Source organism: Strix uralensis, chromosome 36, assembly GCF_047716275.1.
Source record: "Strix uralensis isolate ZFMK-TIS-50842 chromosome 36, bStrUra1, whole genome shotgun sequence".
Lineage (NCBI taxonomy): Eukaryota > Metazoa > Chordata > Aves > Strigiformes > Strigidae > Strix > Strix uralensis.
Genome location: NC_134007.1, coordinates 1,917,278 through 1,934,785, shown reverse-complemented (window position 1 = coordinate 1,934,785; position 17,508 = coordinate 1,917,278).

Below are 17,508 nucleotides of genomic sequence, written 5' to 3'. Positions count from 1 at the left end.
GACTCCCTTGACCCATGGGCAGGAGAAATTGCCTGGAGTTTCCATATTTGTATTCCCATTTTTATGCTGTGGACCTTTGCTCTTATTAAAACTCTCTGGGGGCTTTGACCCAGAGCATCTCCTTGCCTGCCAGGTGTCAGGGCATCTTCCTGAGGCTGGTCAGGGGAGCAGAGAACAAAGACACAGTGGTAGGGAAGGGCTGTGTCTCAGGGACAGCAGACTCAGGGTCAGGCTGTTGGGCTGCGAGAGCCCATGGCCCCTGGGGAATAATCTTAGTGACAGAAATATTTCCATCCTGCTGGCCACAGGCAGTTTCTAGCCAAAATGTCTCTATGGTAGGTCCCTTGATGTACCCCGGTGGAAGCACCCATCTCCTCACCTGGGGGTTCCAGCTGCTCTTTCCTCCACGCCCTGCCTGGGCCACGCTGGTTTCACAGTGCAGAGGCCATGACAGAGCTGCCATGTCAGGGGAAGCCCGGGGCTTTTGGCTCATAGAAGTGAGCCTAAGGTGACCACAGGGCCCCGAACACCCCAGCCAGACCAGGGGGGATTGTGGCCCACGGATTACCTCCCCCAGTGCTTAGGAGGCAGCTCTGCTCCCCAGTACCCCAGCACAGAGTGCAGAGCCACTATCTGGACACATGGGGCTGGGATTCCCTCTCTTCATGCTCTGCCAGGACCCATCTCCATGGGCTGTTCCTGCTGCTTTGCAGACCCGTGGCAGCCCTGGGCCCCCCTCCTCCTGCTCCCCTCCAGTTCCCACCCCTGTCCTCCTGCTGCCTTGCCAGGGATGTCAGTATGGATTGTGTGCAGGGAAGGACTTGTGGGCAGGTACAGGAGGGCTGGGAGCAGCGAGGATGAGGGCACCTTTCCCCCAGCGCTGTTAGAGGGCCAGGGGGATGGAGAAAGCAGCCCCACAAGATGTGTGATGCAACCAAAAGCCATGGTCGAGCTCCTGGCCTGGAAAAGGGCCTATCCAGGCAGCTGCTCATGTGGGCACATTTCCATGGCAGTGGGGATTTTGTGTCCCTCCACTAAAACAGGTGCTGCTGAGAGATGAGCCAGGGTCCCTCTCCCTCAGCTGGGGTTTCACCTGCCCCAGTGCCCATGGGCAGAGAATCCTCTCATGCAGGAGTCAGGCTGGGAGAAGGGTTTGACACCTGCGCAGGACCTGGCACCCAAACTGACAAACTGCCCTCCCTGCTCCCGCTGGTGGGTCTCCACACCCTGCCAGCTCTTCTCCAATGGGTTTCTCTGCCACGGGCTGGAATGTGCGTTGGGTGTCTGTGGCAGGATTCCCTGTGGGGAGCAGCTGCAGCTCTGCAGCCCTGCAAACAGCAGGATCTGGCCCTGGAGCAGAAGTGGGGAGGAGGCAGATGTTGGCAACATCCTCTCCTATTGCAGTGTTGCCCCATTCCCTGCTGCGAGCTCCTCCACCCCTGGGGTGACCCTGGGGGGAGCTGGGGGGAGCTGAGGTTCACACATCCCTCTGCCCCACACCCGGAAGCCTTCTTGCTGGCAGCCCCCATGGGAGACCAGAGTTCCCAGGGCAAGACCCCCACGCTGATGGGTGACATACATGGGCATTGCAAACACAGCCTCCATCCCCTGCAAAACTCCCACTGGGATAAGCTCCAGCCCTGCATCTCAGAGAAATAAGGTCTAAAAGTGAAGTAAAGAAGAAGAAGGGAGTGTTATCTTCTGGACACAGGATGCTGGACACCTATGGGCAGTATGGACTCAAGGTGCCCCAAGCGGGGACTGGGGAGAAGAGCCCAGTGCCTGTTCCATGACACCTCCCTGCCAACTCTGCCCTCCCACAGGTATAATATCTCTCCCTTACTCTGGCAGCTGGTAGAGGTTTGCGTCTTCCTTCTGGGAGAAAGAAGCCCCAGGCCTGTGTACGCTGGAGGGGACAGCACCGCTGAGCAGAAGGAACCTGTTTCATGGCATTTGGGGACCTGAACTGTCTGGCCCTGGCTGTGGGTCCATTCTCTGCAGCCAAGCAGGATTGTCACTGTGCCCCAGAGCTGTGGGTGCTCCTGCAGCTCCTGAGGACCTACCTGAGGGGGGTCGCAGTGAGACCCCAGCCCTCAGCACTGCAGCCCCACACTGGGCAGAGCTCAGCTGTGGAAAGCCCACAGGAGACCAGTCTTATTTCTCTCAGTTTGGGCTCACCATGCCCAGGGGCTGGGCACCATGAAGTGAAAGTTCGTATCTCACACCCCAATTTAGTTGCCAGTGTCTTGCTGGGGAAGCAGCCAAGGCACCATCTCCTGGCTATTGCCGCCTCTGCGTGGCTGTGGACAGGCCTGTGCCTCTCCGATCCCACCAACACAGGTTGGACGGAGACATCAAATACCCCGGGAACAAGAAGTGGGCACCGGCCTCACCAGTCCCCCCTCGGCAGGGCTGTGTCTGACCTCAGCATCTCCAGGTTCCCTGAGCTGAGGCTCTGCTCAAACCAGTGGTGATGGTGGAAGGAGAAGGACCTGGAGACAGGGTCGGGGTAAGAAATGTCTCTCCTCCAGTTGGGAGTCCCACAGCCCTGTCGGGATCATCCAGCTCAGACCCTGCTACCTGCTGGCACAGAGGAGGCTTCCCATGTGGTATGGGATCTCCGCCTGGAGAAAGGACAATCTCAGACCCTCACCCCTGGGAAGCCACCAGGGTAGTGTGGCCCTGGTCCCAAAGGACACCTGGGCTGGACCAGCACACTCACAACACGTCTCTCAGTGCAGCCAGAAAGGATTCCTAGCGTGCTGCTGACATCTTTCTCCTCCCTGAGCTCTCCCCACAGAGGAGCACACTCCGCTGCCAACGTTGTCCGTGGGTGGTGGGTAGAGGGTCTGTGGCACAGGGCAGTGACCTGAGCTCAGGTCCAGCACAGTCGCCCTCTTCTCCTCCAAGAGAAGCTCAGCAGAGGCAGCGCACACAGCCCTCCCACCACCCTCCTACCCTCGCAGCCAAGCCCTGGGTAGGCAGCACAGGCCCTCAGGGCCTGGAGAGGACCAGTGCCTGAACTGCAGCCCACACCTGCCTGAGGCTGGGCAGTCAGGGCATAAGCACCCATGGACATGCCAGGGAGTGAACCCAGGACCTCCCCCATGCCAAGCAAATGCTCGGCTCCATCCCTGTGACACCTGCCAGCAGGAGAGACCCTTTCCTCCCATGATGTGTCTGTGACATCACACCCTGGTGTCTCCTGGGTGTCCAGGGACCCTCTGCAGAAAACAGCACTGGAATTTTCCTGAGCCGAGGGAAGTCAGGACTGCCTCTGCGCTGGGGCCTGATCCTGGCAGAGGGCTGCACTGCAGAATGTTGCCCCTTTAACGTCTCTGCAGGGCAATGGGGCAGGAGGAGGCTCTTGCTGCAGGCACTTCTCCCATGCTCTGGCCCCCTCTGGGGTTGGTCGATGGAGAGGAGAAAACCCCTGAGCCTCCTTTGCCCCCCAGTGCAACACCCCTCTGTGCCACATCTGTCCCCAACTCCACATCACGAGCAGTGCAACAGGGTGAGGAAAATTCCCTCCCCTGGGCTGAGGTGCTCCCAGGCTCTGATGGCACCCCAGGGGGTGCAGTGGGGGCACATGGGGACTGAAATCCTATAACCCCTCCTCCAGTCACTGGGCCTCCCCCTGCACCACTCTTCCCACCAGCATCCCTGGAGGTGAGGTGAACAGCAGGTGTCCATCTCCCTGGGGCTGAGGGTGTGGGTTGGGCTCACGGACCTTCCCACTCCTCCCACACTGAGGACTGTCCTGACAGCAAAGCAGTGCCTGGGACAGCCCTGGCTGGGCTCTGTGGCAGGGTGGGTGAGCATGTTCAGCTGTTAACTCCAAGGCTGATCGCTTGACCACATGCAGGGATGGTGTCTTCATGGTGGTAAACCTGGGGCAACTGTGCTGCCAGCGCCATAGATTTTTCCCTGCTGAGCCCCTGCCTGGCAGAGAGGGTTTGGGGCAACAAAAACCAGACCACAGTCACCGTGAACATCTGGAGTGGTTGAGTGGAGTTAAGGAGATGGACTGCTCCTCTGTTCTGCTTTGCACACGTGGCCCCAAAGCCCATCCTCAGCAGTGACTCTCCCATTCTTGCTCCAGACCTAGGACTCTTTTGGAGCAATGACAGTCCTGCAGGCACTACCCCTGCGGACAAGCATTGTCAAGCTCATGCTCAAAGCTGACAAGGCAGTAACCTTGCTTGGACAGACAGTCTCTCCCTCTCCCCTCCTCTCACTTACACTCAGTCACAACAAAAGTCAAACTTCTCTGGAGGTGCGTCCCTGGGGAGCCATGGGGAGGCAGCAGGTCTGCAGGGGGCTGGGATGTGCACATTGCTGTGGGACTACAGTCCAGTATGTGCCACTCCTTGGCCTGACTGGTTGACTGGGGAGATGCTCAGACTGGAGACAGGGGATGATCTGCTGCGTCACAGTTGTCACCGTGTTCTTGATGAGCAAGAAAGGTTCTGTAACAGCAAGAGGTTGCAAGAGGGGAGCTCAGCAGTTTGTTGGGGCTCATGAGCAGGTCTTTCTTTTTCTGGGCAGGGAGTTTTGACAGCTGAGGCACAGACTCTTCATGAAGTGCAGAAGGAAAGATCCTTTATTATTACAATAGCATGTACTTATGCTCTCACCAAAGCTAGCTTTTTTTTTAAAATTGGGTTTTTTTGTTTGTTTTAAATTTAAACCAAACTTTGGTTTGCTTTCTGCTGTCTCCCTTGAAACTTGGAATTTCATCCGTTTTAGCGACAGGTAAGGAGTGTTAACAGCTTTCTTAGATAGGAAGAACTTCCTTGGTGCATTAAATCTGCTGACCGTGTAGAGGAAGGCTTTGGGGAACACGGCAGATTTTCCTGCTCTATTGTACCGTGGGCGTGGATGGCATTTCACAAGAATTAAAGTTTGTTTCGGAGGAGCAGACTCTAAGCCAGCTGTGTCAAATATGATTAGTGGATGAAGCAAGAGGAGGAGAAAAATCATGAGATGAGTGACAGATGATTTGACAGAAGACGGTTTTTGAGAAATACTGTGAAACTTCATTGTAGTAGATTTGGAAAATGACTGTCCATCTTTAAAAATTCAATTTTAGCAGTGTCAATTAATCTCAGTACAGAAAGGAAAATTATCTCCAATGGTTCTGGCATAAAAAAGTGAAATCTTAGCCATTGCCCAAACTGGTACTTATTGACAGCACTAATAATTAGACCTGTTTTTAATGGGCATAAGCCTGTTTTTGCAAACAAGACACTTTGGTTATTCCCCGTGTTCAAGCCTCAGTAAAAACTTCTCTGTTTCTTCTAGAACTTGCACTCACATCTCTGTTCAGCCTGAACGCCGCCTTTGATTTCTGGGTGTACTTCAAATACACAGTGGCACCGACCAGCTTGGTCGTGAGTCCTCGCCAGCAGACCCTGCTGGGGTTGCGGAATGCAGGTGGGTGCAGTCAATTGCTCTGGCAATTCTTTTTATTCTTTTTTTTTTGTTTCAAGATGGTGTCTTTCTCAACGGCAGGATTCTTTAGCAAAGCGAGTTCTGAATCGCCTCATGTGACAGGAGCGGTGACTGAATTACCCGCAGCATGTTAAAATTCACCACGTCAAGTGATAATTTGATGAGTGTTTGTGGGGAGAACTGGAGGGGAAACACAGATGGTTGAAGAGGGCAGGATGAGAGCGGCTGCTGAAGGACAGGGAGGGACTTGAACACTGTGAGGTTGGGCAAGGAATTTGTGACTTATCCGTGGAACTAGGAGCAAGGCAGAGCGCAGGTTCATGTTTAATTTTGATGTCCTACCACTGTCACGCTGGGTAACGAGAAGCAAATGAGAGGGACAGACAGACCTTTGCGTGAAGTCTGAGAATGAGTCTAGAGAGTGGTCACTCAGAAAGCTTTTGAAGGTCAGAGCAAAGTTCTAAAAAGAACCTGACAAGGCAAATACACCAAAAGGGAAATGCTGGCACGGTAGTATTGCGCTCTGCTCCTCTGCCCCTAGAAAATGGGAACCAGAGGGTTGTAACGCTGTAACACCAAGGTTCAAGCATCTCCTGTGTTTATTTACCCAGACCATTTGAGACATTCAATGCCTGAAGATGCACAAAGTAGGCAGGTGGAGGAGCTGATGAGATAGGCGAGGGAATAGAGACCCCCCTGGGTTAGGCAAGGTGCCTGGTAACACTGAACTGAAATCTGAAGCTGCAGGATTCGTGCTGAGCTGTGGTCCTGTGTCTCAGTCTTCTCTTTTTTTCTGTCAGTGGCTTGACTGCTGAGTTCTGTAGGGGCCAGATTTTTCTAGTGTCCCTTGTAGCACCTTTTTTAAATCGCCTTAAGATAGCGTTGTGTGTGCATCTAAAGTGGGGATGAGAGTTTGGGGCTGCTGCATCCGCAATGCTAATTCTGTTTTTCCTTCTTGCAGCGGTACAAACAACTCCAGCGCGTGAGCTGGCGGCAAAGAAAGCCTCGTCCTGGACACCTTCTCCTCGGCTCCGGGGCCAGAGTGTGCTGAGTTACAGCCTGTACCCCTGCCCTCACGCCCACCCAAAGTTTGCTGCCGGTTGTAGCCCAGGGTACAGCCCTCATCGACGGGCTCTGTCAAGCACCCGCACTGCTTACGGCAGTGCTGGAACCTATTCCCCGAGCAGCAGCTCCAGTCAGGTAAGGACCAGGCCAGCTCCCGAGGGGACAGTTGGGGTCTTTGTTTGGTGCCCTGTGCCGCTGAAGGGGAGCAGCAGCCAGCGGAGAGTTGTCTGTGTCTGTGTTTGCTCCTTTTGCAAAGCAGATCTAAATTTGTCGTATCGGGATTTGTCCTTTGTCCCTAGTTTGGTTTAGAGCAGCTGGTTTGTATCAGAACAAAGCAAAACCAAGCAATCAAAATGTAAGTGCAAGGGAGACCAAAACCACCCAACCAGACCCCAAACCCCAAACGAGAGTCTTTTATATTCATGTCGTTTAGAAATCAAGGTGGAATTCTGTCTTCCTTCCTTTTGGGGGGAAAAAACCCCCTTGGATTTGTTTCAAAGCAGAGTTGTTCAGTATTTGCCAAAAAACCTTTTTATAGATGGGGGAGGAGAATCTCTTGGAAATTCTGGCAAATGAGGTCGCTGGAAGCGTAGAGTTTTAATAGTTTTTTTTCAAAGGGGAATAAAAATCCATAAGCCCCCGATGCTGAAGGTCTCTGTGAGTCGTAAAGTGCCAAAACCCCTCCATTTGTCTATAAAAGCTGTGAGAACTGCAGTGGGGGTGGGGAACCCCCCGTGTTTTGGTGTGAGAAAATCTATTTTTGTGCTGTATTTTCTCTCTGCAGGGCGGGGGGAGCTGCTGGTTTTTGGTGTGAACCGTCTGTTCCTGGCGATTCTCATCCCCCGGCAGCCGCCGGGTTTTTCCTGTGTTAAAGGAGTTGTTTGAGCAAACGCTGGTTTGGGTTTTTCTGGGGGCTCAGCACCGCTCAGCCCATCACCGCACCCAGGGGGGACTTGGAAGAACCGGGTTTAGCTGGGCTTGACCCTCTGCCTCCCCTCTCCCCCCCAGCCCCATTACTCACCTGCCAAAGGCTCTTGATGGGCAGAAATTCTCTCTTTTTGATCCAAAACTGGGCGTTTCTCAAGAAGCAGCCCCGGGGCCCAGGTCCCTGCACACCCCGATAGCTCTGCACCCCGATAACACCCTGTGCCTGGTCCCCAGGCACCCCCAGAAACCACATACCCCATGTACCCCAACACCTTGTGTACTCCAACACACCGTGTACTGCAGTCCCTGTGTACCCCAATACATTGTGCTCCCCATGTACCCCAATATACTGTACCGCAACAGATTGTGCACCCCACTCACTGTGCACCCCAATACACTCTGTGCCCCAGTCCCTGTGTACCCTAACACACCCCAGTCCCCGTGTACTCCAACATACTGTGCCCCCCACTCCCCTGTGCTACTGTGCACTGCTCACCTGGGTAAACCATGCACCCCACTCCCTGGGCACCCCAGATTCTTCTGCATCCCAACCCCCCGCACCCCAATACACCACGCACCCTGCTCCCCATGCACCCCCATCCTTGTGTACCCCAGTACACCACACACACTGATTCCTGTGCACCCCCGACCCTGTGCACCCCCCCACACCATGCACCTTGGTTCCCCTGCACCCCGATACACCACGCCCACCGTCGAAGCGCACCCACATCCTTGGGTGCCCCGATACACCATGCACCCTGTTATCAGGCGCACCCCAGGACCCTGCGGAGGCAGGTCGGCCCCGGCCCCTCCTGGTGGGAAGGGGGACGGTTCTGGGGGAGGTGGGGTGGCCGCATCTCGCTCATGCCCGACACCTCCCGTTAAATACCGGCGGGCCGGGACGGACCCACCAACCGACTGATGGACGGACGGACAGACGCCGCCATGGACAGCGAGAGGGAGCCCTCCCTAGGCTTCCCCCCTTCCCCTAGGCTGCTGTTGCATGGAGGATGTGCCCAGAGCGTGGGGGGGGGGGGGGGGGGGGGGGGGGAGGCACCTGAGGGGGGTGTCCCCCTTCCTGACAATTATATCAGGCACTGGGGGGGGGTCCCCCCCATCCTGGGTACCAGGGGGGTTCCCCCTCCTAAGCATCACACTGGGCACTGATAGGGTGTGTCCCCCCAATCCCAGGCACCCTGGGGGCGCCCCCCCATCCTGGGTATCAGGGGCCCCCCCTCCTGAGTATCGCACTGAGGAGGGGATTTCTGCGGCCGAAAACGCCACGGAGGCCAACAAGCTCTCCGACGACTCTAAGGTGGGTGGCTGTGGCATGGGTGGGGGCACCCATGGGTGCTGCTGGATGACTGTAATGGGGTTTGTTTTTCTTCCCTCTACTCCCCCCAGAAAAATAAATTTAAAAAAACCTCTGCAGTTTGGCTTCAAGAAATGGAAGAGCCACAGGACAACGCGGCCCTGGGAGCACCGATCAGAGATCGTCAATGATAAAGACAAAACTCTTCCCCTGTGACTTAGGGCATCTGTGTCCCTGCAGCTACATCCCACCCCACTTCTGGAAATATTTTTGTCTTTCAAAATCATAATTGAAAATATGTTCATGAAGTGCCCCAAAGATTGGTATATCAAAAAAAGCAAGGTATATTAAAGAGGAAATAAACACAAAAATATGTTAAAAAGCTGAAAATTCTATTAAAAAATACTCTTTGCTTTGCTTCTTTCCTCATTTCTTCTTTGTTTCATTTTTACTGACATTTGCTAAACATTTCTATCATACTCAGGCCTGCAGCATAAAAGACAGATATTTCTATGTCTTGCAGAGTGATAAAGACAAGTAAAATAGACTTGTAACGGAATGGGCTCCACTCTAGTTTGGCCTTTATTATCACGTGCACCCCACCTCAGTGAACGGCAACTGGCATCAGTCCCTGCTCCTCCTTATATCGGGATTCTAAACCATCACATCAAAGTCCACCTCAGTTTCCCTTGATGTTTCAATTCTCTATTCTTTCAGTGATCAAAAATGTCCATAAATTTCCATCAGTCAGCAAGTCCTTTCTTGTCTTTGGTTCTGCTCCTGATCACGTGGTCTATTGGTCTGTTTCAGGGCCATGAAGTCATCCAGCTTCAAACAGCCTCTTTCTTCATCTGTCTTCTGCAACCTTCTCTCGATGTTCCATTTAACATTTTTAATTTCTGAGAAGTTAATCTTATAACCTTTAAGAATCTTAAGACTAGACACTTTGATTATCACCCATTTCTTATGTCTATAGCAGTTAAAATATACTAAATATAAATTAAATCTACATATAGATATTGTCTATAATATAGATAATATACATTTATTTTATATATTTAATTATAAATATAATAAAAATATATTAAATATAAATATAATAAAAAATCAAAACAAATGTTTCAATTCATCTGTCTTTATCCATGGATTAACTGGGCTGGGTTTTTGGCCAACCACAGGACGAATGAGCAGCACAGCGTGGTTTTACATCTTCAGACTATTTGAACACCTGCATCCTTACAATAGTTTACTAATTTCTAGTCTCTTATTCAGAATCACAATGACCACTGATTTCTTATTTCTATGATCTCATTTATTTGTAAGTAATCATTAAAAAAGAGATTTTCATCTATTTCTTAACAGTCAAGGAGCTCTACTCCAACCTCAACATCATCTGGGTCTCCGGAGGTGGGTGGCCTTGGGGACAACCCTGTGCGGTGACGGTGTGGATTTGGGCCATTGCAGGTGACAACGGTCCCACCCAGTGCCTCCCCTCCTGTGGGATCCACGGTGATGTGTGGGAACGTCCTCTGCTCACTGCTCTTCGGCTGGTGGCCCTCGCTCCTCCATGTCCTCGCGGCTGCCGTGATGTTTGTCACCGTTGTGGGGGCTCCTGAGGGTGAGTCCTGGATTTGGGACCCCCACGAAGGGGTTGGTGAGCCCAAAATGGCCCCAATGGGTGCTGGGGTCTCCCGGGTCTCTGCAGGGTGGCCCTGGACGGGACGTGTGTGTCCCCAGCATAGCTGATGCTTGTGTCCCCGCAGGGCGGCTCTGCTGGGACCTGGCCGGGTATTTCCTGCGGCCCTTCGGCAAAGGGATCCAGAAAGTGGAGGGAACGGTGCGCTCCGAATGGGGACCCTCTGTGGGATGAACTGAGGGGTCCTGTGCCGCACCCTGACATCGTTATCAATTGTGGTGGTTTGACCTTGGCTAAATGCCAGGTACCCACCAAGTCGCTCTATCACTTCCCCCCCTTCCCCTTTCTTTCTCAACAGGGCAAAGAGGGGAAAGAAAATAAGATAGGAAAAAAAAACAAACAACCCTTGTGGGTAAAACAACAGCAGTTTTAATATAAGCAAAGCAAAGCAAAGGTCCGCGCGCGGAAGCAAAAAAAAAAACCCAGATTTATTCTCTACTTCCCATGAACAGGCGATGTCGGGCCTTCTCAGGAAGCAGGGCTCCAATACGCGTAGGGGTTGCCTTGGAGGACCAAGGGTGACCCCACCCCCTTCCTCCTTTCTTCCCGCTTTATACTGAGCAGACGTGATATGGTCTGGAATATCCCTTTGGTCAGTTTGGGTCAGCTGTCCTGGTTGTGTCCCCTCCCAAGATCTTGCCCACCCCGTCCCACTGTGGGGGGAAATGTCAGAAAGAGCCTTGGTGCTGTGGAAGCACCACTCAGCAGTAGCCACAACACGAGTGTGCTATCAACACCCTGCCAGCTCCCAGCATAAAACACAGCACCATGAGGGCTGCTACAGGGGAAAACCAATTCTGGCTCAGCCAGACCCGGTACATCAATAATAACAACTTCCGAGGTTGTGAAAGCCTTTCAGGCAGGAAAGTTTTGTAGAAGGCCCACAATAACCTTCTGCTAAGGGCCAGCAGGTGTCAGCAGAAAACACAGAATTAACTAATGTCTTACTGGAGCACAGCAGACAAGACAGATAATCAAAAGGCCACTGCAGGAGTGTGACTGATTTGTTATTAATTTGAGCTGATTTTAACGATATTTGGTGATTTGGATTTAAATAAGGAATGATTTAGAGTAACCATAGAACCAGTTATGCTGCTACAAAGTCCTTTGTGAAGTCCCAGGCTAAGGCCACGTAGACTAGTAGTAATCATTAACCGGATTTCTAGTCAAAGAATAAGACTCATGATGAGGTGCCATTGTTAGACTGCGCGCTCAGGATGATTTATTGCCCTGTAGACCAGGTGTTCTAAAACTTGCATTGTGAAAGGACCTCGAAGCATGTTAAAATTGCAATGTGAGCCAAAATCCTTGAGCCAAGGGCATTGGAGGGTTTTTGTTTTAGGTCAGCAGTCTGTGGTGGTCACAACAGCAACCCCCTGACTCATTTCAGGACTCTGGTGCGCATGACCAGAAAGAGGTGGGAATAAGAAAATGAGTTATGGGAATGATCATGTTTGTGTATGAGAACTTGATTAATATGTCTGACTCTCCATCATTTACCAGGAGTCCTGGCTGACCAGGGAGGTCCCGACAGATTGGAAACTGGCCAATGTGACGCCCATCTATAAGAAGGGTCGGAAGGATGATCCAGGAAATTACAGGCCTGTCATCTTGACATCGGTGCCTGGGAAGCTGGTGGAGCAGCTCATCCAGAGTACCATCACACAGCACATGCGGGACAACCAGATAATCAGGCCTAGTCAGCATGGGTTTATGAAAGGCAGGTCCTGCTTGACAAACATGATCTGCTTCTACGACAGGGCAACCCCCTTATTGGATGACGGAAAGGCTGTGGATGTTGTCTACCTCGACTTCAGTAAGGCCTTAGACACCGTTTCCCACAGCATTCTCCTGGCAAAACTGACTGTTTGCAACTTGGATGGGCACACGCTTCGCTGGCTAAAAAACTGGCTGGATGGCCGGGCCCAGAGAGTTGTGGTGAACGGAGTTAAATCCGGTTGGCGACCGGTCACAAGTGGTGTCCCCCAGGGCTGGGTTTTGGGGCCACTCCAGTTTAACGTCTTTATTGATGATCTAGATGAGGGGATCGAGTGCACCCTCAGTAAGTTTGCAGACGACACCCAGTTGGGTGGGAGTGTTGATCTGCTCGAGGGTAGGGAGACTCTGCAGAGAGATCTGGCCAGGCTGAAGCGATGGGCTGAGGCCAACTGTATGAGCTTCAATAAGGCCAAATGCTGGGTGCTGCACTTGGGCCACAACAACCCCCAGCAGTGCTACAGGCTTGGGGAGGAGTGGCTGGAGAGCTGCCAGTCAGAGAGGGACCTGGGGGTGTTGATTGACAGCTGGCTGAACATGAGCCAGCAGTGTGCCCAGGTGGTCAAGAAGGCCAATGGCATCCTGGCTTGTGTCAGAAATAGTGTGGCCAGCAGGGACAGGGAAGTGATCCTGCCCCTGTACTCGGCACTGGTGAGGCCGCACCTCAATGAGTGGGTTAAGTTTTGGGCCCCTCACTACAAAAAGGCCATTGAATGCCTCGAGCGTGTCCAGAGAAGGGCAATGAAGCTGGTGCAGGGTCTGGAGCACATGTCGTACGAGGAGCGGCTGAGGGAACTGGGGTTGTTTAGTTTGGAGAAGAGGAGGCTGAGGGGAGATCTCATTGCCCTCTACAACTACCTGAAAGGAGGTTGCAGAGAGCTGGGGATGAGCCTCTTTAACCAAGTATTGAGTGATAAGACAAGAGGGAATGGCCCTAAGTTGCGCCAGGGAAGGTTTAGACTGGATATTAGGAAGTATTTCTTTACAGAACGGGTAGTTAGGTGTTGGAATGGGCTGCCCAGGGAGGTGGTGGAGTCCCCATCCCTGGAGGTGTTTAAGAGTAGGGTCGACAGCGCGGAGGGATCTGGTGTAGTTGGAAACTGCCAATGATAGGTTAACGGTTGGACTAGATGATCTTCAAGGTCCTTTCCAACCTAGATGATTCTGCGATTCTGTGATTCTGTGACTGTATCCAATATAATCAGCATGCTACTCCAGTTAGGGGTGCGTTATTGGTGAGATGACTCCCCTGCGCACCCGGCCATTAATACAGGAGTGTCTGCTCATCTACATCACATCCGTGTCAATAAGTCCTTTTATCCCATTTTGGTGAAACTTTCATGCACCCTTTCAGTTTAAAGCTTCTTTCCAGGTTGCCCAGCCTGTTAGCAAAGGTAGTTTTGTCCCACTTCATCAGGAGAATCCCATCTCTTCCTCAGGGAGGATCTGAAGGTCATAGAAACCCATTACTAACACCAATGGCACAATTGTCTACCTGCAGGGTCTGTTCCCTTTGCCACCCACCAGCAGGACTGAGAAGAAGATCACCTGCCCCCGAATGCCTTTGAACATCGTGTCCAGAGTCATGTTGTCATGCCTGACACTTTCCAGGTGCCCTGGGGCAGGATCAATGGTGCTCGTGTGGAAGAGCAGCTGGGGAAACATTCCAAGGGCTGGACAAGCTTCAGCAGCCTCTCAGCACTGCACCCTTGGGTGAAGGAGAGCTGACAGGGCTCCTCGGAACCTGCTGGAGCAACAAAGGCAGCACCGAGGGAGAGACATCAGTAAAGGAGGGGAGATGCTGGGGGAGAGAGAGGTGGGGTAGTGCTTTGGTGACTATACTCTGGTGAGGAACTGTGGGAGAGAGGCAAGTCGACATCGGCCTGTCAGCCTTGCACAGCCTCTGAGAAGCAGCAAGGCTTTGATGAAAAACAGGCCTTGGAAGAAAGATAAGAGACTGTTGAGTTGTGCCAAGGTGGCAAAGGAAAACAACGGAGAGCTGCAACACTGAGCTGTGGGAAAGTGCTGAACTGTGAGAAGTTACCACCGCGTGAACAGCGCATGAACGAGAGGGTGATTGGTCTGCACAGCACGTGTTAGAGTGGTCTTATGCCGATAGGAGAAAAGGTTGATAACTGTCTAATTGCTGATTTGCTAATTATGAAGTAAGAGCTTTGGCGAGAGCAGAAGTATGTACTATTGGAAAAATAAAGGATCTTTCCTTCTGCACTTCACAGGGAGTCCGTGCCTCAGTTGCCAAAACTCCCTGCCCAGAAAAAGAAAGACCTGCTCATGAGCCCCAACAAGCTGCTGAGCTTCCCTCTTGCAACCTCTTGCTGTTACAGAACCTTTCTTGCTCATCAAGAACATGGTGACAACTGTGACCCAGGAGATCATCCCCTGTCTCCAGTCTGAGCATCTCCCCAGTCAACCAGTCAGGCCAAGGAGTGGCACATACTGGACTGTAGTCCCACAGCCATGTGCACATCCCAGCCCCCTGCAGACCTGCTGCCTCCCCATGGCTCCCCAGGGACGCACCTCCAGAGAAGTTTGGCTTTTGTTGTGACTGAGTGTAAGTGAGAGGAGGGGAGAGGGAGAGACTGTCTGTCCAAGCAAGGTTACTGCCTTGTCAGCTTTGAGCATGAGCTTGACAATGCTTGTCCGCAGGGGTAGTGCCTGCAGGACTGTCACTGCTCCAAAAGAGACCTTCTAGGTCTGGAGCAAGAATGGGAGAGTCACTGCTGAGGATGGGCTTTGGGGCCACGTGTGCAAAGCAGAACAGAGGAGCAGTCCATCTCCTTAACTCCACTCAACCACTCCAGACGTTCATGGTGACTGTGGTCTGGTTTTTGTTGCCCCAAACCCTCTCTGCCAGGCAGGGGCTCAGCAGGGAAAAATCTATGGCACTGGCAGCACAGTTGCCCCAGGTTTACCACCATGAAGACACCATCCCTGCATGTGGTCAAGCGATCAGCCTTGGAGTTAACAGCTGAACATGCTCACCCACCCTGCCACAGAGCCCAGCCAGGGCTGTCCCAGGCACTGCTTTGCTGTCAGGACAGTCCTCAGTGTGGGAGGAGTGGGAAGGTCCGTGAGCCCAACCCACACCCTCAGCCCCAGGGAGATGGACACCTGCTGTTCACCTCACCTCCAGGGATGCTGGTGGGAAGAGTGGTGCAGGGGGAGGCCCAGTGACTGGAGGAGGGGTTATAGGATTTCAGTCCCCATATGCCCCCACCGCACCCCCTGGGGTGCCATCAGTGCCTGGGGGCAGCTCAGCCCAGGGGAGGGATTTTACCTCACCCCAGGGAGTGAATTACCCTCACCCTGTTGCACTGCTCCTGCTGTAGAGTTTGGGACAGATGTGGCACGGAGGGGTGTTGCACTGGGGGGCAGAGGAGGCTCAGGGGTTTTCTCCTCTCCATCGACCAACCCCAGAGGGGGCCAGAGCATGGGAGAAGTGCCTGCAGCAAGAGCCTCCTCCTGCCCCATTGCCCTGCAGAGACGTTAAAGGGGCAGCACTCTGCAGTGCAGCCCTCTGCCAGGATCAGGCCCCAGCGCAGAGGCAGTCCTGACTTCCCTCGGCTCAGAAAAATTCCAGTGCTGTTTTCTGCAGAGGGTCCCTGGACACCCAGAGGACACCAGGGCTGTGATGTCACAGACACATCATGGGAGGAGAGGGTCTCTCCTGCTGGCAGGTATCACAGGGATGGAGCCGAGCATTTGCTTGGCATGGGGGAGGTCCTGGGTTCACTCCCCGGCATCTCCAAGGGTGCTTCTGCCCTGACTGCCCAGCCTCAGGCAGGTGTGGGCTGCAGTTCAGACACTGGTCCTCTCCAGGCCCTGAGGGCCTGTCTTGCCCACCCAGGGCTCATCTGCAAGGGGATGAGGGCAGTGGGAGGGCTGTGTGTGCCGCCTCTGCTAAGCCCCTCTTGGAGGAGAAGAGGGCGGCTGTGCTGGACCTGAGCTCAGGTCACTGCCCTGTGCCACAGACCCCCCACGCACCACCCACGGACAACGTTGGCAGCGGAGTGTGCTCCTTTGTGGGGAGAGCTCAGGGAGGGGAAAGATGTCAGCAGCACGCTAGGAATCCTTTCTGGCTGCACTGAGAGATGTGTTGTGAGTGTGCTGGTCCAGCTCAGGTGTCCTTTGGGACCAGGGACACACTGCCCTGGTGGCTTCCCAGGGGTGAGGGTCTGAGATTGTCCTTTCTCCAGGCGGAGATCCCATACCACATGGGAAGCCTCCTCTGTGCCAGCAGGTCGCAAGGTCAGAGCTGGATGAGCCTGGCAGGGCTGTGGGACTCCCAGCTGGAGCAGACGCATTTCTTACCCCAACCCTGTCTCCAGGTCCTTCTCCTTCCACCATCACCACTGGTTTGAGCAGAGCCTCAGCTCAGGGAACCTGGAGATGCTGAGGTCAGGCACAGCCCTGCCAAGGGGTGAGTGGCAGGACCGGTGCCCACTTCTTGTTCCCGGGGTGTTTGGTGTCTCCGTCCAACCTGTGTTGGTGGGATCGGAGAGGCACAGGTCTGTCCACAGCCACGCAGAGGTGGCGATAGCCAGGAGATGGTGCCTTGGCTGCTTCCCCAGCAAGACACTGGCAACTAAGTTGGGATGTGAGACATGGACTTTCACTTCAGGGTGCCCAGCCCCTGGGCATGGTAAGCCCAAACTCAGAGAAATAAGGCTGGTCTCCCATGGGCTTTCCACATCTGAGCTCTGCCCAGTGTGGGGCTGCAGTGCTGAGGGTTGGGGTCTCACTGCGACCCCCCTCAGGTAGGTCCTCAGGAGCTGCAGGAGCACCCACAGCTCTGGGACACAGTGACAATCCTGCTTGGCTGCAGAGAATGGACCCACCGCCAGGGCCAGACTGTTCAGGTCCCCAAATGCCATGAAACAGGTTCCTTCTGCTCAGGGGTGTTGCCCCATCCAGCATACCTAGGCCTGGGGCTTCTTTCTCCCAGAAGGAAGACGCAAACCTCTACCAGCTGCCAGAGTAAGGGAGAGATATTATACCTGTGGGAGGGCAGAGTTGGTGGGGAGGTGGCATGGAACAGGCACTGGGCTCTTCTCCCCAGTCCCCGCTTGGGGCACCTTGAGTCCATACTGCCCATAGGTGTCCAGCATCCTGTGTCCAGAAGATAACACTCCCTTCTTCTTCTTTACTTCACTTTTAGACCTTATTTCTCTGAGACACAGGGCTGGAGCTTATCCCAGTGGGAGTTTTGCAGGGGATGGAGGCTGTGTTTGCAATGCCCATGTATGTCACCCATCAG